Genomic DNA, 24,625 nt, shown 5'->3' on the forward strand with positions numbered 1-24,625 from the left:
TCTTATTATACCTAGTCACGCCATCACCCTTCCCACAGACTGCTTAAGTACTTGGTGTGATGCTGTTTCATATGAAAGAGATAGGATATTTGGAGACATGGAAAATTAAAGTAGAACCTGTAGTGCAAAATTAAAAACACTAAAAAGCAGTTAGATATTTGTTCCAAAAATATTAGAATCACTTTAATACAAGTGAGAGTTTAAAATATGCTGTGGTTCAGAATGTGTAGAAACATGCAGAGAGGTGCTAACTTTCCTTTAATTACATTAAGAGTACAAAACAATAGACATTTTACAATAAATATCTCTTTTCTGTTTCACTGTTCATCTATAAAAACAGAGCAGAAGAGGTAAAAGTCAGGCTCTGCTTTCACTGTTTAAAGTGCAGCTTTATTATGTTGCATGTCCTGCCTTTCCCCATTTCTGCTACCTCTGGAAGAAGGCATTATTACTCAATTGTAATAAGTTATTACAGTTTAGCAGTTACATCATTTCTTTATTACAGGTGACTAAGCACGTCACCAGTCGCCTATATTAATGAAATTATACAGAGATTGCAGGCTCCCATGTATTATATCATAGTTTTTCGTCCACATTTATTGGTAAATTTAGTTGATCCAGAGTGCAGTTTTTAATGCTTTGATTTAATCAAGCACTTATTTTTCAGTTTTATACACACACTGCATGTGTCTAATTCATAATGCAACTAGTAAGGTGTAAGAGTTCAGGCACATTTTCCCAGTCATTCATTGTCTCTGGTCTTACATATTATAATACGCATAAATGTCAGTGAATCAATACATTGCAAATATATTCTACACATCATCAAAATGGAATCCAATTATACCTTCTTCTAGTATACTAATAAAGAATTCTGGCATTTGCCACCAAAATACTATAATGATAGGACCTGTTGTTCAACATTTGATTCATAAAACTTGGGACACCTGGGTAGATCTTAGATAATTCATAGCGTATGTAAAATACGTCTTGGAGTATCATAAGATGCTGATGACGATATTGAGCACAGGTAATATCTTGTAAACAGAAGTGATAGCTGTTACACAAATTTGTTCATCATTGTCTATTTCACACTGGTCCAATGTTTTACCAACTCCCAGGGTCCAACCCTCTTCCAAAATTCTAGCTTTTGAAATAACTGTGATATTATATGGTGATTATATTCAGAGCTATTAATAACTTTTTCAAAGTAATGATCTGTAATGTGTTTGCTTTTATTTATATTCAGACAATGAAGTGTTTCTTCCAGTTTATGCATAACAAAATTGAGAAATCTTGATTTTTCGGTTGATACATTTTTAAACAGTTTAACCATCTGTCATGTAATGCATTGTATAAGGCATTGTTGATTCTTATGTGACTTGCAAGTGCAATAAATAATTAGTAACTTTAGATATTTTAGATACTACAAAATATATGCTACAATCTTCAATTTAATTTCTTTAACAAATGTGGAATTTTGCACTTAAAAAGCTGTTGGCGAATTAAGATGTATAAGCTCTGACCAAAACAAACTTTTCTTTATCTAATTATTGTATTGTATATTACTGGGCAGTTCAATAGTAGTTTTTTGATCCAGGCTTAATTAATATCCCAGTGTAACATTTAACTATTCTGCCAAATAAAGCTAAAACCTCTAATAATGCAAACAAATCTGGGATATAAATTAGGAGCTGCTGTATTAGAAAAATACTCTGGGCAGTATGATCATTTTAACATAATTTATTCTACCATCAGTTGATACTGATAAACGTTGATTTCAATCCAACATTTTTCGATCGCAGCCCATTTGTTAATTAAATCGATTTGATCTATCCCCTCAATCTTGTTGGAGATTTGAACTTCAGGGTATGTGACTTGCTCTATGACTTTCATTATAGTTGATAGTTGAAATTCAACTTCTTTCATCACATCTTATACCATCAGTTTCGACATTATTAATTTTGTGCCCTAATATATTCCAAATATTTTCAACAGTGTTCATAATTCTTTCAACCACTGAAGGATCAGATGTCATGATAGATATGTCATCTGTTTTGGAAATTTTGCTCAACCTAGACTTTTTTTAAAATCACATTTTTGCTGGCTATAGAACTTTGTACACCTCTCTGCTAACCCGTGTGAAAGTGCTTGTGCTCCTCATTTCAACATGTTAAAATTGGTATACACTTGATTAGTTTGTCTACAAGTTCTACTTTATGGCACCAAGTGTACCCATGGCTTGTAAATTAAATGCTATCAGTGGATTGCAGCACTCATTGTGCCATTCACTGCAGTGGCACAGTAAAGGCCTAAAACATACTTGTAAGTATTAGTAAGTCACCCCTAAGTAGGCGTTATTGTCCATAAGGCAGGGCGCATGATATTTAAAAGTAGGGCATGTAAACATGTAATATTAAACATGTCCTTACAGTGAAAGGGCCCTTCCAGCTATTTTCACTGTAGAATGGTTGGCTGTTCCATAATACAGCATTTGGGTACAATATTAAGTTTAATAAAGGTTATTGCCATCTGGGAAACAACTTAATTTTTAATACAATCCCTACACAATGGTGGGCTGGTGCAGTGGTCCTAAGACTATATTATTGGGTGACACAGCTGCTTCCTGTTAACAACTGGATCACTGGCGACTGAGACAACCCAGCCACGATGCTAAAGTGAGCCTGTCTAGTTGGGCAAGCACCATGGCTCTGGCTATGTGGGTGAGCCCCCCATCCGAGCTCGTGGCCCTTACGGCTATTCCTACCATCAGTTGGAGGGAAGCGATGAAGTGGATGAGGTGGTGGGGGATGCTCACTAAGGAAACGCTGATCTTGATGGGAGCATGGGTGTCTGAAGGAGCGAGTCTCAAGGGCTTTCAGTATTGGGACAGGTTGGGGATTTCCAAATTGGGAGACTTCTGGCCGACCACATTATTCATATGAGCAACTCATTGCCGAATCTGACTTGCTTAAATCACAGTCTTCCTCTATTTACATCTCCACCATGCACTGGATAGACATAAAGCCCAAGCAGTGGTGCTCACGGAGTATATTCCACTGTAGGTTAGACTCAGTATGTCAGCCATTGAAGGGAAGGGTATATCCTGTGCATATAAGACAGTGGTGGTGAACGTCCCCGACCCACTGGCCAGACTTCAGGAGCAGTGGGAGTCTGACCTGAGGCCACTGGACGAAGAAGACTTGATGGAGGCCAAACTGGCAGCCAGAGAGCTGGCGATTCCTGCCTGTCTGAGATTGATACCGTTTAAATATTTTCATAGAATATACTACACCCCAAAAGACTGTGGAGGCTGGGACGGGGTGAAGGCCTAGGCTGCCTCTGCTGGGGCCAGGCTAGGGGCCCCATGATGCATGTGGTGTGGGAACTGCAGGTGATACAGAGATACTTCAATTCGATTTTTCCAAATATAGAAGAGGGGATAGGTATCACCGGTTGACCGGGACACAAAACTGGCTATTTTAGGAGTGTTTCCAGGGTGGGAAGGCAACAAAGGACATAAGTTATTGGTTGGGATTGGTTGCATGCTGGCCAAACAAGACATTGCTGGCAATTGGAGCTCTAGTAAGGCCCCTCCAGTCTTGAAGTGATTAAAGGAGATCAAATACTTCTCCCTAGCAAAAGAATCCATATACCGATCCAGAGGCTGCCTCCATCAGTACAACAAAATCTAGGGTCAATGGAGAGAGCACCATGGCCTACCCACCTCTGACCACCAGGAGGGATACACCCTGGGGGTGGGGGACAGCCAACCAAAGACATTGCGAAGGGCCTGAGGTAAGGGGGTCACAGGACGTTGACCTAAAGTCTAGTGAGCATGCCACTGGACACATGGAGGCAGTAAGCATGGAGGGAAATGTGTCAAGTGGAAGTGGTGACTCCTGGTCATTTTGTGTTAACGTGCTGTTTAAATCCTTCATAAAAATGGGCTTGATGTACTGTCAGGGTGGGTCGGGTGGTGGTGGTCGTCATTTGGCTATTTTTTTTATATGATCGTAAGGTTTAAATCAAAACCTCTAATAAATAGAATTTTTCAAAAAATCATTTAAAGACATTTTCAAACACTTATTACAAGCCCATTTCACTGGAGAAGTTAGGTTATTAATACATATTTTTTGAAGGGTACTTTTATAAAGCTACCGTTACCCTGCCTGAAATCCTTAAAACCTAAATCTGCATTTTGGACTCCCATTTATGCCAGCCAGCATTAGCCAATTAGCAGTTGAATAGGCATGAATGAGGAGTAACTTTTCTCCTAAGAGCAAACAATAGGTTGTCCTAAATGGGCAAATATCACCCACCTGAACATGACAGAATATGAAGGGTGGGACTGAGAGGATCCTTTTTGACAAAGTATAAAATCCTGCTTGAATGTCACATCTTGCTTGACAGGTCAGCCAGTCTTTTTATATGATACTTGGGGCACACTTGAAAGAGACCACCCCTCTCACAGGCAAATGTTAGCTGGCTCTCTGGCATGGCCCTTCTATTATCCCCCAAGCCAAACATGCCTCTTTTTAACATTTCAGTGTCAAAGCCTGTGTAACTGTTAACTGGGTTTGCATATAACATTTGCAGCACACTTCAAAGGTGGTAAACATATATTTTGAGTTGCATAGAAGGAACATTCACAATAGCTGGCAGACGATTCGGCGAATGCTATGGAGAGTGATCTGCCGGAGAGAGTGTCACATGCAGTTTACAGTTTCTAATGCCTAAAATGTAATTCACAATGCATGCGAGATAGGTTGGTGGGCACAATGAACCGACTACACAGCGTGTGTGTTTTGTGTTTTGGTGCATGTGTATGCAACCTCAAGATGGATTTAGTTCCATTAAGGTATTTAATATTTAGAATGCACCTAAGTCCTTGGAGAGGTGGAGTGCTACATGGAGGATATTTTCGAACCAGCAGGAGCACCATAAGCCTCAAGAGGCGCTGGTAAAAAAAAACAGTATATTCTGTGGTGGAGTCCAACAGAATGACGTGAGGAGGTTGGAAATAACTACATGATAGGAAAAAGTTGTTAATTAGCATGACACATGTTCCAGCTCTCACCTCACCAACATTCGAAAAAGGTGGTTTTCAACACTTTCAGAATTCATTTTCATATGCATCTGCCCTTATTGTCAGGATTGCCTTGCTTCAACATGACGACTGGGAAGTGTGGACAGATCTGTGGTAGGGGGGATCTAACTGTTAGCATACTCACTACTTCCTGCTCTTCAGCATAACAGTATTAGGAGGGATCCTCCCCTCCTATAAAATCCGAGGGGATACTGATCAGAGGATGCTTCAAACATGTTTTGACATAGTCTATAAGACCGCAAACAAGTGAACACTTCTTCTGCTAGGACTGAAAGGGTAAGAAGCATAATTGATAAAGGGTTATCTGCTTCTGATCCGTTTGGAGTCATCAGATTTCAATGTGATCTAATCAGTGCTTTTGTTCATTTATGCCGTGTTGTGTGTGGAAGGAAGAAGAGGAGTTAGAATGAACAAGTACTGCACAAGTAGTTAAGAGGGACATTTGTCTATGCTGTGAGTGTTTATGATCCCAAAGGAAACCTAACACAGACACTGCCAAACCCAGTTCAGAGCCTCTCTACCCACCTAACAACTGCATAGTACATTTATTAGGAGGGGGTATGATGCACTAAACGCACCTTATGAAGCTATGCCCCTGATAGAAAGCAAAATGAAGGCAATACATTTAAATAATATAAACATTGGAGACATAATATATGGCAATCCATGAAAGACATTTTTATGGAGTTATTTGCTCCATTCTCCTAACTAATGTCTATATTGGCACCAACACCTTGTCATAAATAAGAGCTTTGTAAGCGACTTGCACTCATACCTGCTCATCTTTGCAAATGTCTAGGTTGACACTCTGCCCAAAGGAAAGGGCAGTCTTTGTCTCGGTTTGTTGATGCCCTCATAAGAGCTAACCAGCAAGCAAGAAAGTGAGGCCAAGCAATGACTGTTCTTCCTTAATGCTCCTTTTTGAATATCTGAAGATCCACTCTTCCGGAATGGCTCTCGCACAAGCTTTGTACAATTGATTGCAAACTTATTCCTGTGATCTATAATGTACAATGAGAACAATAGGCGTAAATTCCCATGCACATTCCTTCCGTATAACTGTGCTTTTCTGCAAATGTCACAAACATATGCTCTAGAAATAGCCTATCAAAGAATAATAAAAGTTGTGCTATACTGCAAATGCACATAAATGAAATAGCACATATCAGTTATACATGTTAAATTATTTGCAAGGCTTTAGGCAACAATGAGCATATCAAACAAAGCTATGCTATAAGTTGATCTCAAAGGCAGAAATAAGGCAAGGCATATGACAATTGGTTCTCTAAAAAAGCAGAAAACCACAGTGTGAAAAAAGGCCAGCCCTTTCTTGTCCCTCTGAATATTCGAAATTCCTTACTTCATTGGCCATATATAATTACAGCTGCAGGAGGAATTTGAAGCAGTGATTGTACCGTTCCTAGAAACAAGATAAAATAATTAAATGGTGACATAGTTTCTCATCACTATTCCTACCCTACCAAATCTAATGTTTGTTCGTCATTTGCCAACATTACGAACAATGGTTTAGCTGTAACATTTGCTTCTTGATCTGAATGAATTACTATTGTCAGAATATTTTGGAACATTTCAGCTAATATTTTAGCATAAAGTTTACTGCCTGAGTTAAGAAGGGAATTAGGTCTGTAGGAAAAATGTAGAGTCGAGTAGTTTGGACTAGGAAAATAGAAGTTCCTTGCCATGTTTTTGAAGTGGTGCCTGATTCAAACCCGTCCCTAGACATAATCAACAATATCCCCAGAATCGGTGCTGCCAAAAGCTTCTAGATTTCTGCTGGTATCCCCTCAAGGCATGTTGCCTTTCTACTTTTCACAAATTGTACATCCGCGTTGATTTCTATTGCAGTGATCTGGGCTGGTCACTGTTCGATTAGTAAAAACGTGGCCATATTCTGATCTATGAATCCTTGTAATTTATTTCTACTAAACTGATTAGTGGATAGAGCATCTAATGATTAAACAGTAACACAGCTTCTTTGTAGTGTATATTGGCTCCCTTATCCCTGATTTCTCTTTTATCTGTTTTGTCTTTGTGCTGGCTGTCATGCTGGCAGCTTCCCACTTTTCTCCCTCAGCTCATATGTTATTTCATGGTAAACTATCCGTCTTTAGAATTTTGATTGAATTTCCATTCCCATTCCGTATATTTCATCTGAGATCACAACATTCTCTCTGTAAGAAGTTTGTTAAGAGGTCCCATTCTATTCTATCTACATTTGAATTTCTTCAATATTTACAGCTAACCTTTCTCTTCCTGTTATTTTTTTGGCATGTTCCAATTGTATATTTTGTAATAATTGTATGAAGCTGGCTCTGTATATACTATACCAAAGTAAGCTATGGTGTGCACAGAGTCCTGTGGATCTACAGCGGCTAAGCTCTCTTTTGTGGTAGTGTGGGCCAGCAGTTAGGCTTATCAGAGGGCAGTGCTAAGCATTTGCTGTCCACACACAGGCAAGAAATGATTACACACACTCAATGACTAAATCCGAGACCAATGGTTTGTAAAAATATTACTTTTAGTATACATATTTTATAGAACCAAAGATACTTTGTTGCAGTAAAATACGTTTTGCAATATCACTGTTTTTCAATATCAAAAGTGGACACAGTGCATTTTTCAATCAATGCAATGTTATCCTATGGGAGGAAACGCAATCAGCAATTTGCAGGTAAGTAAACGATTTACCAAATTAAGTTTTTGGATGAAGAATCAGTACCAGGCAGGGTTCAGGTAAGAGATCTCAGTGTACCACCAGCGGCACAGGGGCAGCCGGGTGAAGAGATCAAACTCTGTATCTGGTGCCAATGTTATCCAATGGAGAAAGGGGGCAATTCAAGTGGTACTACTTGCAGGTGGATAGCACGGTTTTGGAGCCCGGTCTCCGGGTGTTAAAGTAAGCAATTTAAAATTGAACATGCACTTGTCAATGATTTGTCTATTAATAATACCAAGTACAACTCCTTCATCTCTTGACTCTCACTGGTGGCAATTATGAGCAGCCACGGGCATCTAAGGGAAGCCGCTTGGGGATGTGCAAGCTCTGAACTCAACAACCCCTCAGCAGTGCCAAAAACTGGTTGTCCTACCCAATGCTTTACTCCAAAAAGAAAGTACTTTAATGTACACACATAACACAGAATACAACAGGGTAATATTACCAGGTGCATCAAATGTACTGTAACTTGGGCTAGCGCCCCTTGTAATGCTGTCCACCCCTTCCCTTTACCCAGGTTTCCCACCTCTCATGAGTCTAGACATGTCTCTCTAGGGTCCTACGGTAAGAGTGTCTGTGCAGCACTAATCAGTTCTGTAATGGTAGCGTTCAGTTCAGTACAGTCTCGCCACTGTAGCCAGTGGGAGGGAGGGCATGTCTCTTCTCACTTCTGCTTCTGGGAAGAGAAGAGCTGGTTGCAGGAGCAGTCAGGGTAGGTGGTGTCAAGGTTTGACAGTAGGAGCACTGCCTCTAGTTTCCATTGTATGTCAAATATTTTTTTCAAAAGTTATTTTGTGTCCTTAACTTAGGAAAGTTTGGACCATAAGCAATTGTAAATGTTCTTTTTATTATTATTTTTTTTTTTATTGGTCACAGTCACAACATAAAAGGAAAAAAAAAGAGAGAAAGATACATGTCATATTTATCTTCTACCAACAAACTAAGAAGAAAAAAAAAATTCAAAAGAAAACAGACATTTTCTATGACATTAAGTACTATTACATTAAATAAGTACATAAATACAGATGGAAACTTATAAAACTATCATATTAACATATCGAATCATAACCAAGCCAAGTTTCAGCAATAATAACTAAGAATACTTTTAATCCCACTGAAGGCAGGGCCAGAGCCGTCCGAATTTGACCAAAGAACGTAGACCCCTTGCTTTTGACAATGCCAACTCCATTTCATAGACCCCCCTCAACAGCAGCCAAAATTCGTTAATAGTAGGGCTAGAGTTTTCTATCCATACTCTAGCAATAGTCAGACGAGCACAAGCCATAAAGATTGACACGAAGAAATTTGTAACATTACCAGTGTCCAATAGTAACCCCAATAAGATTTCCTTTTCTGATAAAGCCGTTGTTTTACCAGTTAACTTACTCAGTTCATAAGCTATCTTGCACCAAAAATCAACAAGCTTGGGACATGTGACAAACATATGCCGCAAATCTGCAGCGAATTTGTTACACTTTGGACAGTAAGATTTAATAGTATTATTTGGGGCAGTCCATTTGGAAATCACTTTTGGAGTATAATACAGCATAAATAAAATACGATGTTGTTGCAGTTTTAAATTGATTGAGGTGACAGAGGAGCTAATTCTGACACGTGAATCTGAAACCTCGTCCGAAGTCACCTCTATACTGAACAGAGTGTTTAATTTAGCTGCAACCTGAGGCAGATCATCGTCAAATTCTTCCATAAAGCAGCCATAAGCTCTCCCTATCAGACCACGAGTACTATTCTTAAAAATAATACGTAAAACGATAACCCGCCAGGAGCCGATAGGATTGTACTGCAGCAGAAAGGAAGATGGCGGAATGCTTCCGCCTCTGAGATCACCCCCGCCCGCTCCTAACTGATGGCAGCCACCAACAACCCCCGTCCACCTCCGCTGTCTGAAAGTTAACTGAGCGGAATTTCATGGAGAATAATGAAGAAGCATTTGTGAAAGAATTGTAATTGTACGGACCGTATGCTTCGTCGATTTCGCCTCTCAGCTGCTCTTCTGTTCGTCAACCTCCGCTCCCGCTGCCGATGTGCCGGCTAACTGAGACCAGCTGCGCGGTGTTTGGGATCCGCGTGTCAGGATGGGGCTAAATGCTACAATCACGCCGCGCAGTTCGTTAGGACTGCATCGAGTTTGGGTTAAGCCCTCTCTCTGCAATTTTTGGACAAGTATTTAGAGCTTGGGACCTCGTTCAAAGATGGCCGCCGAGTTTACCTGACTAGCCCATTACATTTGAAGTCTCGCGGGATCATGAGATTTCGTCTCCTCACGAAGCGCGTCGTGCTGCGCACTTCAATTTGACCATAGTCGTGTGAGGGAGCTTTAACTCACGCTCCTCACAAAAGAACTCTTGATACTTGGAAAGACAGTAGTCTTCACAGAACATTAGTAAGTGTTTGGAAATACATCTCCGAGAGGATTGAAAACTCAAAGCCTGAGTGAGAGAAACAATCTTAGTCAGTAGGAGAACTGAACCAGAGTTGCGGAAAAGAGAAGAAGAGATACCAGAGTTCCAGAGTTCCAGAGTAGCGTCCGTATCTCCAGGGTTCTTCGTCCTTCGGTAGGCTTACCGTTGAGCAAGGGGTCCACCTGGAGTCAGGCAGCAGTTACGGTGAGAGTGTACATTCAGTGTCTCGAGTAGCAGAATCGGAGAGACAGTTGTCCAGTTTATTTTCCACTTCGCAGAACTTGCTTCACCTGCTTCCCCTCAAGCTCCGTCTCCCTTCCCGCCCTCAGCGCTTTTCCTTGAACTTTCCCTTTTCCTGTCTATCCTTCCCTGTCCCTTTTTGCGCGTTTCCTAAAGAGCAAGGGAGCCTCAAGACTTCACTGCAACCATCCTTCCAAGCAGCTAAGACTGGTAGCGGAAGAAAGAATCACAGGGTATCCAAACAGCATTGAAAACTGTCCAATCGGCTAAGACCAAAGTCTGGTAAGAAAGAGTAGGAGAGTAATGATAAGGTGGAACTCTGAAGGAAGTAAGTGAAGAGTAACCTAGTGTATTTCTGTGCTATATACAGGTCAATAGAAAGCCGTGAACAGAACAACATCGAAAAATATAAAGAGAGGCAATACTCAAGCAAAAGATCTGGTAGGAGAAAGGCTTAGAAAAAGAGAGAGCAATGAACTTGAAATGTTAAGTAGGTAGAGAAAGTATTGAAAGGCATTCTGTCTCCCTCTGTGCATTAGGTCTCCCTGAAATCCCGCTGAAGACTGAGGAGGGAGCCAGGCCAGCTCGAGTGTCTCTTTCTCTGTCCAACTCCCCTTTCCCCCTGCCTGGAGCAGCTGAATTAACGCAGTGAGCTCCGGGAGGAGGGCATTGGGAACTATCTTCATTCTGCCTCCGTGGAGAGTTTCCGTTTGGCCTTCCTGACAGATTGAAGTGCCCACGAGTTTCCTTCACCTGGGCAGAATGGCGGAGGGGTTCAGTTTAAAGGCCTTAGGGGATATGTTGGAGGGGATTCAGAGGGAATTAGGCACCCTAAGTGATGAAAATAAGAGTTTAAGGCAGGAGGTTATGGCTTCTAGACAGGAGACACTGTTATTGTCCCAGAGAGTTAGTGAGATATCCTCAGGGGGAACCTCCGCCCAAACCTTTCCTAGTGATGCACAAACAAAACAAGATCCACGCACTGTAGCACAGGTTGTACACTCCGTGTCCCCTATCATTCCTTTGGCCCCCCCCGAAAGATATTGTGGAGACCCTCAGAAGGCGCAGCTGTTCCTCACCCAATGTTCCTTACATTTTATGTGTCGGGCCAATTTATTCCCAGATGCTCAATCACGAGTGGCCTTTATTTTATCCTATTTGGGAGGGGATGCTGCAAATTGGGCCATGCCATTAGTATCTCGGGACGATCCTTTTTTATATAATTTAGAACAGTTCAAGACAGAATTCCTCAGAATCTTTGACAGACGTCGAGTATCCCAAGCTACAGATAATGAACTCTTAGAACTGCGCCAAGGTAATAAGGATCTTATCTCTTACTTAACCCAGTTCAATAAACTATTGGTGGAGACCAATTGGCCAGAGGAGAAGAGATCAGCTTTGTTTTATCGAGGCCTACGTGATGACATCAAAGATACCTTAGCACAGATTCCCAAGCGACCTGTCGAATTCTCAGAGCTGGTAGATTTAGTTCTTGAAATCGATTTTCGCAGCGCAGAGAGAAGGGGCGAAAGGAAGACGAAGGACTTTCGCTGGAATTATCCCCGCTTTGACCGAATGAAGACAGAACCCAATAAGTCAACTGGTGGAACGGTAGAAAGTGAACCAATGCAAATTGGGTCTGTTCGTGGCCCTTTGAGTAAGGAGGAGAAGGATCAAAGAAGGCTGAAGAAACTATGCATGTATTGTGGAGGATCTGGGCATTTTGTGAGAGAGTGTCCGAAGAGGCCGAAGACCCCAAATCCGGGAAACTCCCAAAACCATCTGTAGGCGGAGTCGCTCAGATGGCGAAGGAGAAAAATCAGACTCCAAGTGATCACCAAATTTCGAACACTCTTCAGACTCGGGCGCCACATTTAACCTTACAGATGAAATTAAGATTTGGGAGGCAAGAGCGGCAAGGAGTGACAATTATGATTGATTCAGGTGCCACTGGCAATTTTTGCGATATCAAATTTGCCAAGAAGATGGGAATCCAGGCTATGCGTAAGGAGCGGAAGGAGTCAGTTCGGGCTGTTGATGGTACTAACCTCTCATCAGGTCCGATCACCCATCACACCGAAATGGTGGAATTGATTCAGTCCAATGGACATAGCGAGATCTTACAGTTCAACCTGATTGATGCCCCGCAATTTCAGATAATTTTGGGACTTCCTTGGCTGACCCTGCATAATCCTACCATCGATTGGGAAGATCGAACCATCGAGATGGATTCCGTCTATTGTGCTGACCATTGCTTTTCCTCTGAGAGCGAGTCTCCCGAACCATCTTTGGCCACCTTGCTGTCTTTTAGTGGAGAGTCTATTGGAGTAATAAACACCATGAAAATTCCAGCGGAGTATCAAGAATTCCAAGAAGTCTTCAGTGAACAGGAGGCCGAGAAACTCCCTCCACATCGTTCCTACGACTGCACCATCGATCTGGAACCTGGGGCAGCATTACCTTGCAGTAGGGTTTATGCGTTAACTGAAGCGGAGAACTGCTATCTGAAAGAATACCTAGATCGTTACTTGGCCAACGGATTTATTCGACCATCGCAGTCCCCAGTGTCTTCGCCACTATTTTTTATTCCGAAGAAAGAGGGGTCTCTGAGAACCTGCATTGATTATCGTGCAATCAATCGGGTAACGGTCAAGAACCGCTACCCTTTGCCTCTAATTTCAGTTCTCCTAGATCAGATAAAGGACGCTAAGATATTCACGAAATTGGATCTTCGTGGGGCCTATCATCTCATCCGAATGAAAGAAGGCCATGAATGGAAGACTGCTTTTAGGACGAAGTACGGATTATTTGAGTATCAAGTCATGCCTTTTGGCTTGTGCAACGCTCCAGCAGCCTTCCAACATTTCATCAACGACATTATGGGAGATTTGGTGGATCGGATCGCAGTGATTTATTTGGATGACATCTTGATATACTCCACTGACCCAAGAGAACATTCAAATCATGTAAAGGCAGTCTTGGAGAGATTGCGCAAGCATCAACTTTTTGTAAAACTGGAGAAATGCGCCTTTAATGTGCAAACTGTGGAATTCCTAGGTTTCGTATTATCTCCAGGAGGAATCACCATGGAAGCAAAGAAGGTGCAAGCGGTGGTTGACTGGCCGTCACCAAAGGATGTGAAAGAGATTCAGAGATTCTTAGGATTCGCTAATTTCTATCGGCGATTCATCCAGGGATTCTCGCAGAAGATCATTCCAATTACCAGATTGCTGAAGAAAGGTGTGAAGTTCCACTGGACAGAGGAGGCTGAACAAGCTTTTGAGTTTCTTAAGACGAGCTTCACCACTGCTCCCATCCTGCTTCATGCAGACCCTACAGAACCTTTCTTTGTGGAAGCTGATGCTTCTGATCAAGCAATTGGTGGGATTTTGTCTCAACGACACAAGTCAACTGGGCAACTACATCCAGTGGCCTATCATTCTCGGAAACTGAATTCAGCTGAAGTAAACTACACCATCGCTGAAAAGGAGTTGCTGGCTGTGAAAGACGCCTTTGTCGAATGGAGACATCATTTGTTAGGTGCCAGACACACCGTTACAGTGTTTACAGACCACAAAAACCTTCAATTTCTAAGATCTGCAAGAACGTTAACTCCCCGTCAACTACGATGGTCTCTATACTTCGCGGATTTTGATTTTGTGATAACTTATCGACCAGGAAACAAGAATGGGAAGGCGGATGCCTTGTCCCGGATTCAAACCGAAGACACCGAACATTCTGTGACTCCGCAACCCATAATTCCTGAATCCAAGATTGTGTGTTCCATTTCTGAAGCCCATTATCAAGAAACAATCCAGGAGCTAATGTCTGAAGCCGAGATGGCCGAGTGGGCCAGTCAAGAAGAGGGTCGGCAAGTCATTAATTCCTTGCCCTATCAAGACGGGGCTTTATACCTTCCTACCAAGGAGATCCAAGAACAAGTTTTGAAAGACTGCCATGATCAGCCGTTGGCTGGCCACAAGGGAGCTATGAAGACCATTGATCTGGTCCAGAGATACTTTTGGTGGCCGAATATGAATTCTCAAATAAAGAAATATGTAGAGTCTTGTGAGATCTGTGCCCGGGGAAAGGCTAGCAGGCAGGCACCACAGGGGTTGTTACAGCCTTTGCCCACACCACCGCACCCTTGGCACACCGTCACATTAGACTTAATAGTAGACCTCCCACTGAGTAAGGGTTACAACACCATCTTAGTAATTGTAGACACTTTCACCAAGATGAGTCACTTCATTCCAGTCAAAGGGATCCCTTCAGCTTCTGAATTAGCTCGTCTTTTCAGGGAAAACATCGTAAGGGTCCATGGAGTTCCCAAGTTAGTGATTTCAGATCGGGGACCCCAATTTGTGTCACACTTTTGGAAGGCGTTCATGAAGGGAATGGGAGTGGAGGTCAGACTATCTACTAGCTATCACCCTGAGACCGATGGTCAGACTGAGCGAGTGAACCAAGAGCTTGAACAGTATTTGCGTCTGTTTCTCTTAGATCAGGGAGGTGACTGGCCAGATTTACTATGGATGGCTGAGTTTGCACATAACAATGCCAAACATGCTTCCACAGGGTATTCTCCCTTTTATTTAAACTCTGGGTTACATCCTAATCCCTTTAGTAACCAGGGAGATTTTGGAGTTCCAGCAGTCAATGATTTATTCACAGATCTGAGTAGGGCACGTAAATCTGCAGAATCCAACTTACAACAGGCTAAGGCAGGCTACAAGAAACAGGCAGACAAACACAGAAGGAAGACACCACAGTATCAAGTTGGAGAGTCAGTATGGTTATCTTCAAGGCATCTTAGGTTAAAGGGAAATAGGAAGTTCCAACCTCGCTTCATAGGTCCCTTTATCATCGAACAAATTCAAGGTCCGGTCACTGTCAAATTGAAATTACCTGCTCAGTTAGGAATTCATCCTGTGTTTCACGTATCCCTTCTAAAGAAGACAGCTCCTAACCTCAGACTAAACAGGCCTCCCCCCCCAGTGAGGGTTGACAAACATTTAGAATATGAGGTAAAGGGAGTGCTAGATTCCAAGAGGAGCAAAGGAACTCTACATTATTTAGTGGATTGGAAGGGGTTTGGTCCTGAGGAAAGGTCATGGGAACCTGCAAAGAATGTACATGCTCCTAAACTAATTAGACGATTTCATGCACAACATCCCCTGAAACCAAGACCGATGGATCGGTCTTTGAGAGGGGGTACTGTCAGGATGGGGCTAAATGCTACAATCACGCCGCGCAGTTCGTTAGGACTGCATCGAGTTTGGGTTAAGCCCTCTCTCTGCAATTTTTGGACAAGTATTTAGAGCTTGGGACCTCGTTCAAAGATGGCCGCCGAGTTTACCTGACTAGCCCATTACATTTGAAGTCTCGCGGGATCATGAGATTTCGTCTCCTCACGAAGCGCGTCGTGCTGCGCACTTCAATTTGACCATAGTCGTGTGAGGGAGCTTTAACTCACGCTCCTCACAAAAGAACTCTTGATACTTGGAAAGACAGTAGTCTTCACAGAACATTAGTAAGTGTTTGGAAATACATCTCCGAGAGGATTGAAAACTCAAAGCCTGAGTGAGAGAAACAATCTTAGTCAGTAGGAGAACTGAACCAGAGTTGCGGAAAAGAGAAGAAGAGATACCAGAGTTCCAGAGTTCCAGAGTAGCGTCCGTATCTCCAGGGTTCTTCGTCCTTCGGTAGGCTTACCGTTGAGCAAGGGGTCCACCTGGAGTCAGGCAGCAGTTACGGTGAGAGTGTACATTCAGTGTCTCGAGTAGCAGAATCGGAGAGACAGTTGTCCAGTTTATTTTCCACTTCGCAGAACTTGCTTCACCTGCTTCCCCTCAAGCTCCGTCTCCCTTCCCGCCCTCAGCGCTTTTCCTTGAACTTTCCCTTTTCCTGTCTATCCTTCCCTGTCCCTTTTTGCGCGTTTCCTAAAGAGCAAGGGAGCCTCAAGACTTCACTGCAACCATCCTTCCAAGCAGCTAAGACTGGTAGCGGAAGAAAGAATCACAGGGTATCCAAACAGCATTGAAAACTGTCCAATCGGCTAAGACCAAAGTCTGGTAAGAAAGAGTAGGAGAGTAATGATAAGGTGGAACTCTGAAGGAAGTAAGTGAAGAGTAACCTAGTGTATTTCTGTGCTATATACAGGTCAATAGAAAGCCGTGAACAGAACAACATCGAAAAATATAAAGAGAGGCAATACTCAAGCAAAAGATCTGGTAGGAGAAAGGCTTAGAAAAAGAGAGAGCAATGAACTTGAAATGTTAAGTAGGTAGAGAAAGTATTGAAAGGCATTCTGTCTCCCTCTGTGCATTAGGTCTCCCTGAAATCCCGCTGAAGACTGAGGAGGGAGCCAGGCCAGCTCGAGTGTCTCTTTCTCTGTCCAACTCCCCTTTCCCCCTGCCTGGAGCAGCTGAATTAACGCAGTGAGCTCCGGGAGGAGGGCATTGGGAACTATCTTCATTCTGCCTCCGTGGAGAGTTTCCGTTTGGCCTTCCTGACACCGCGCAGCGAACTGGTTCGTGTCCGGATCGCCGCGAGCAGCTTTTTCGACACTTTCCTTCCAACGCCCCTCTGTCTTACCAAGTGGAGGTGTGATTAATCTCGAAGGGCTTCTGAGCTTTCGGAAAAGCTCGTCTTATAGCTCAGGCACTGGTTACTGGCAGCGGAAAGCAGTGGCGCCCCCACGTATGACTCGCCGAGGACGGGCGGTGGTCCCAGTGAAAACAGTAGCTGCTAGCACCGGCCCGGCAGGAGGAGCTGAGACGCTCAGGTCAGTTCCTTTAAGTCCTGGGGGAGTATATGAAACCGCCTGTAACATTAATGGGGTACAAAGGGAGGCTGCAATTCCCAATCCCCAGTTGGGGAAGCCTATGCTAAAGCTGCTCCGATCTGGCAAAGTCTCAGCTCTGTTACGTTCTTGTGGGTCGGATTCGGCGGCTCCAACTGATCAAATGGCTGACGTGCTTAATGGTGCAGTTAATGAGGGCTGGGGTGGAGCAGAGGAACCAGTTAAAACACCTAACCCCTCTGAGGTAACCGCTAATGGATGCATTAATGACATTGCTTCCCCTAAGGAAACCTTTACTCTGGCTGACCCGGTCTCACAAACTCAATCTAATGAGACACATAATGAAGTCCGAAATCTCAATCAAGGAGATATAGAGCCATCTCCCTCTAAGGTTGTTTGTGGAGACATGTCTATCTCTTCCGCATCGGCACAAATCAGTGTCCTTCCTACTCAGCGGCGGCCGGACTCTGGTTCTGGTCTCACTACTGTAAGCTTGGGGTCTTCAGTTAACGGGGGTTTAACCGGGGACTTAACAGGGGTCAGTTGCAATGTCGCTATTGGAAAGGATAAAGTCGAAAAATGCTCCACCCGGCAGTCGGGCATAATGTCTCTTAGTCCAAACCAACATGTGGATACAGAAGAGTCATGTTGTGGCACTACTAATTGCACTACTGAGAGTTGGAGGATTCAGAAAGGAAAAACGTATAAACAAGGCAGGATGGGAAAAGGTGGCAGAGGACGGGGGGGTGCGAGTGGGGCTAAGAACAAGGTCCATCTATCTGAGACACTGGAACGGCTGAAAGGGGCAATCAGTAATACAAAATCAAGCCTGGAGTTGAGCCCTCTTCGGAAATGGGTATCTACAAAAGGGGAAGTAAGATCAATTGTATCCAGGTTATCTAACTCAGGAATTCCTGCCCCCTCTCCTGCCATAACTAAAACTAATCCGACTTTAATTGATCAAACTGATTATGTCCCGGCCGGCCTCCCCCTCAACACACCTAAGAGTATGTCTGTCACGGACTCGGATGGTCCACCTTCTGACATGGCAGCAACAGTGGACAGTCCTCAGGACAGTTCTCAGACCTCAATTTGGAAATTGGGAATAGAAGATGAAACTACAACAGTAGCTACTGGTCAAATCTTGACTCCTGTCCTTCCTTGTTCATCTAAAGACCTATCAGTCTCAGGGGCTGTAGGGAGCATTGGGGGGGAGAAATCTTTTGAAGAATTTCCACAGGGTAAAACTTTTGATGAAGAGTCTTCTTTATCTAGGATCATGCAAGCACTTAAGATACAAAGACTTGAAGCTCAGCAACACTACCAACAAGCTAGGGCTGACAGTTCCGAAATTAAAAAGTCACTAGCTGAGGTCATTAGTAAGGTATCTCATCTAATCGTAGAGGTTTCTGACCTCCAAGACAGGTTGGCCGCAGTAGAGGAGGAAAGCTCGCTCACTATGAAGCAGGTCGACATACACGAGTCTCAGCTGACCAATGTTCAATTAAAACTTGAAGATCTTGAGAACCGCCAGCGGCGTATGAACCTGAGGATCTTCGGGATCCCGGAAGGTAGCGAAGGGACTGACCCACGAGCATTTGTTGTCGGCCTTCTTCAAAAAGCATTCCCGGACTTAGAGGATTGGGACATGGATACTCAAGTCCAAAGAGCACATAGGCTACCACTCTTTCTTCCACGAGACGCTCAATCCAAAAGAAACTTTGCAAGGCCTATTCTAGTTTTTTTTGGTAATTTTTTGCTACGGCAGGCCATCTTTTTTAAGGCACGTCCAACAGTCCCTGTTAAAGTGGGCTCTCTTTCTATATTTGTCCGTTCTGATCTTTCTAAACCCACTATGGAAAGGCGGTGGCTATTGCGGCAACTTATGGATCCCCTTAAAGCTATATGTTCTCAGGTCATACTACAGGAACCTGCCCGCTTGAAAGTCATTAAAAATGGTCATACTCATTTCTTTTTTACGGAGCAGGATGAAAAAAAGGCTCTTCATAAATGGCAAACTGTAGCAAAGGACTGAGTAATGCCTTTAGGCGGTTATTCTTTTTCGATGATGCCTGTATTACTTCGTTAATATTCTCTAGGGTTTTAGGTTATTTCTCTTATTTGGAATATTATTTTGCTTTGGGAGAGGTTAGGGGGTTGGTGGTAGTGGGGGGCCTCGGTTGGGAGTGGGGTGAGTGGTGATCTCTTTTTGCTGTTACCTAGGACAGCTTAGTTTAAGCGTTGATTCCTTTCTATGGATACTGGGTGGAAGGTGCTTCTGGGTGGGGTGGGAAGAGTCTGTAGGTTGGGAAGGGAGAAGGGGGGATAAAATGGTCACAGCACAATAAGTAAAATAATAAAATTTTGGCTGAAAACTTACTATGTCAGTTTGGTTACAGATGGATTTAATAATTGTAAAATCAAGATGAATTTTTTTTTTATGTCAAGTAGTAAATTTAAAATTATGAGTTGGAACGTATGTGGACTGAACCAAGCCAATAAAAGAAGACTGGTCTCGGAAGAATTGAAGGTCCTCAAACCAGATATAATTGGTCTTGTGGAAACACATATGGCCTATAAAGATAGAAACTATCTTAAACAACTAGGTTATGATTTAATTATCTGTACATCACAGGTGGTGTCTATTCGTGGGGTAGCAATACTGAAAGCTAAGCGATCTGTGTTTAAAATTTTACGGACTTTGGCTGATTCAAATGGGAGATGGGCGATAGCTCAGATATCTGTTTCTAACCATAAAATGATCATTTGTACAATATACGGTCCGAATAATGACTACTCTGATATTTTTACTTCTCTTAGTTCAGAATTGTTAGGCTGGTCTGGGGATTTGGTAGTGATGGGTGATTTAAATTGTATAATGGACAAAAGAATTGACACAACAAACACCAAAATTAGGAGTAGAATGAGACGGGTGAAGTTAGCAATTCAAGACTTGCTCTACTTACACCAATTGGAGGATGCTTGGAGAGCGCTATATCCCACACAGCCAGGTTTTACTTACTTTTCACACCCGCATAAACACTATTCGCGGATAGATATGATTTTCATTAAATATAATATGCTGGTAAACTCTAGTATGGTGGTCTGCCCCAAGATAACTTCGGATCATAACCCCATAATGTTGACGCTAACTTTGGATAATGATGAGGGTGTTAAAACCAGAGATTTTTCATTTCCAAAGCATCTGCTTAATAATTCTGACTACATAATATTTATGCAAGAAGCTCTCCAGGAATATCTTGCCAATAATTTACATTCTACATCCTTGGCAATTGTTTGGGACTGCCTGAAGGCATATGTAAGGGGGACTACACTACAATATATAATCAAACAAAATCGGTCTCAATTTAATTTAATAGATAGTGATTACAGGAAATATATGGAGTTAGAACAACAACATGCACAATCTATTATTCTAAAAGATGTCGAGGAACATCGAATATACCTACAGGTTGCAGATTTGCGAGCAAAGCTTGGTAGAAAACTCAAAGATAAAGTGGGAACTGAGTTTATCAAGTTTAAAACTCGTCAGTATGAGTATGGCGAACAGGTTGGACGAGTGCTGGCCCACCAGTTAGCGGACCAAAAAGCCAAGGTGTATATTAAAAAAGTCATTGGGCTAAATGGTAATACTTTTTCAAAACCGCAGGAGATCTTGGAACAATTCTGTCTATTTTATACGGAATTGTATAGAGGAGCATCGTGCCCTAATATACATTTAGCTACCACTTACATACATGAGAGCGATTTGCCTTCATTGGATTCGTCTCGGACTCTAAGCCTAGAGAGAAATGCTGACCTAGCAGAGCTTATTTCTGCAATTGGGGCGTTACCCACAGGTAAAGCAGTCGGGGAAGATACTCTACCACTTGAATTTTACAAAACATTTAGGGATCTTTTGGCTCCAATTTTGTTAACACTGATCAATGGGATATTTATGGGAGGGGATTCTCCCCCCTCCTGGAATAAGACTAATACAGTCGTATTTCCAAAAAAGCCGCCTGACAACCTCGGTTCATATAGACCGATATCTTTAATTAACTCAGACGCTAAGATCTTCTCTAAACTGCTAGCAACTCGCCTTGCCCCTTTAATGCATTATTTAGTGTCTGAGGAACAACACGGTTTTATTCCTGGTAGGGACACTGCTGCGCATATTAACACGGCTATAGTCGCATTTGACGTCGCAAATCAGCTGGATCAGCAGATTGGGATGATCATGCTGGATGCCGAGAAGGCCTTCGACCGGGTGGCCTGTGGCTCCTTGTGGTGTACGATGGGCTCCTTTGGCCTCGGTCGGAGGTTTATCTCGGCTATTCAGAAACTATATCACAAACCCACTGCCACGATCAAGTATAATGATCTTGCGTCGTCCGTGTTTAGTATTGCTCGCGGTACACGGCAAGGGTGTCCGCTCTCTCCTTTATTATTTGCACTATATATAGAGCCGTTTATTAAGCACTTACTCCTTAATACATCTATACTACCAGTTGTTCTTAATGGTACCCTTTTAAATGTTACTGCTTACGCGGAAGACATTGCTGTCTTCTCCATAAGGCCAGTAGAAACTATCTCTGAACTAACTCAAGAAGCGCAGCGATTTGGGCTTTTTTCTGGATATAAATTGAATTTGAATAAAACAGTCTATCCTAAATTTCACACTGACACATGCCCCATCATCATTAGGTATTACAACCTTGGCTAAGTACTTGGGGGTATTTTTAAGTTCTAGTACGGATGATATATTTGATTTAAACTATACACCGCTCCTGAAAAAGGTTAATAATGACTTACGTAGGTGGCAAAAGCTTCCGCTGACAATTATTGGTAGGTGCAATATAGTAAAAATGAATATACTCCCTAAATTTCTTTACTTATTCCGCGCCATTCCCCTAAAGATTCCGATGTCTTTTTTTAAGCGTTTAGATAGCATCGTCGGAAGCTTTATTTGGAACCATCGGAGAGCAAGACGGGCGCTTAGATACATTAAGTTATCTTTTAAACAGGGAGGCTTCAAACTTCCAGACTTCAGAACCTACTTCTGGGCTGCCTTCATTAGCCGAATCCAGTCTTTAATTAAAGGACCTGATGTGAGGAAGCCTTGGTTAGCATACCAGTTGGCATTTGGCTCTAGTACTGGTTTCCTGCTTCAGTGCATGTCTGATCCTAATTACTACAAAAGAGTCCGATTTAAGACTATTCGTCATATTCATTATATTTGGCAAGACATATGTAAAAAGTTTAATCTTTCAGATCTACATGAATTTACTTATCTCTGGGGTAATCCTAAGTTTCCAGATATATTTTCGAACTCTGTTACACAACTTTGGCAACAACAGGGAATCACAATCTTGGGGCAGCTCTATGATGAAAAAGGTTTCAAGTCATATCAGTTGTTACTAACGGAATTTGGGCTTACGTATAATTCCTTTTTTAAATATCTACAAATTAGGAATTTCTTTATGCAAGGTAAAGGTCTCCTGGCTCTCCCCCCAACAGCAATTTTAAATGTTCTATATAGGCAGATGTATTCTCAAACAAATTACTCTTCGCTGATATGATGAGGGGGTTATTCTGTCTCTGCATGCTTTCAGAAGTAAATATAGTACTGTAATTCTAGGTTTATCATTCTACAAAAATATATGTTCATCCCTCTCTAGGAATTCCTGATTCAACCAATTTCCAAAATATTATGAAAGTTATTTTAACTAACACAATCTATGCTTTAATGGTATGTTTATAGGATTGATGTTCAATGATTTGATGGGTTTCTCTCACATACATTTTACACATCTATCTGACTGTTTGATAGCAATGCTATTGTCTTCTCTTCATGCAAATAACTACCTTCTCTTTTTTGATTAGGTATGACTTATACTGTTTCTTTTAGTCCTAGACTACAATTTCTTGAGATACAATATTACTTGTTGATGAAAAGTGTCCAATGAGTTATACAGCATCTGAATGATGTAAGACAAGGGTGGTTTAAAATTACTCAGTCCACTGCCTTTTAACCCAACACCCAACATCGATAATCTTGCAATTCTCAAATGCCAAGTTCAGAATCTTTGTCAATCACCCTTTTTAACCAGTAGCATGTTGAAAACCTATTATGTTGTGAACCCAAATGGAACTACAGCCTGCGCTAAAGTAAAGGAGGATGTCTTGGAAAAAAATGCTTATGAGAAGGAAACCTTTCGGCAGCATTTCTTGTGACATACAGCACCAACACAACGACGCTCCCAAATCCAACCTCCACTAAAGAAAATACTAGGGACAAAGGACCTTTTTTTAAAGAGTTTGGCTCCTGTGATAACCAATCACAAATGTGGCAGATGTCCCGTCCTATTTATTACAAGTGCATTAAAGCATATGGCCCTTTTAATACCGTCGGAATATTGATTGCATTTAACGCTTCAAGTCTTGTTGGAGCATTATAGTGACACTTTACCCCAGGATTGCTGATTTATGCAGCAATATTCTAACCTCACATTAAAAGGAGTTGTGGACATAGCCTCACATTAATGTGCCTATGATGGAAAACTATTACTTCTTCCATTCACTGTGCATTTGGGAAAATCCATCATCTTTCATTATGTGGTTTCACTGGACTTGATATGTTGGAGAGGAAGCAAGACAGCAACGCAGACAACAGCTTGCTGAATTAACAACATAACCTTAATAGGAAGAGGGGAATTACCCCGATCGGGCCCTACTGTTACGAATGTGCGGAGTGGTGGCTTTTGGCTTGTAGTTGCATTCAAAGGACTTAACCAGAACTGATGGATAAAGTGTTCAGCATCCACTACAGTGAACCCCAAGCTGAAAACTGCTCATAAGTCTGTGACATAAGTGTTAATGGGAGTAATACTCATGAACTTCTAACGAGTGGATGTATTCAAATAGTCATTTGTCCAGAACTATGTGCTGGGCCACCTTTAGGGAAAGAGATACTCATTACTTATATCAATGGAGATACCAAAGCATATCCTACCACAACAGTGACTTTGTAAGGATGGGGTAAAGAATATACCATAGTAGTAGGAGTTTTTCCACATGTGCCAAAACCAGTAGCATTAGAAACCAATATAACCCTATGTCACCAATGTTTTAATCTGACCAGAAGTTTACTCCTTGTTTTCAGTCATCTCCTTATTATGTGGAGCTTAAACTACCTGAGGTTATCCGCAGAAAAAAAAAATCTCCAATTAAAAAACTGAGAGAACAGCAGAAACAAGAAATATAGTTAACAACTCATCAGTCGACCCCCGGTTGGACTGCCGCTTGGG

The 24,625-nt window shown here is 42.2% G+C and overlaps 1 protein-coding gene across 2 annotated transcripts in view; it reads left to right on the plus strand.

The window, feature by feature from the left end:
* The window catches only part of MCF2 (MCF.2 cell line derived transforming sequence), an 830,978-nt gene that overhangs the window by 279,962 nt on the left and 526,391 nt on the right, over nt 1-24,625 (plus strand). The window lies entirely within an intron of this gene.

Source organism: Triturus cristatus, chromosome 5_2 (assembly GCF_964204655.1).
Source record: "Triturus cristatus chromosome 5_2, aTriCri1.1, whole genome shotgun sequence".
Lineage (NCBI taxonomy): Eukaryota > Metazoa > Chordata > Amphibia > Caudata > Salamandridae > Triturus > Triturus cristatus.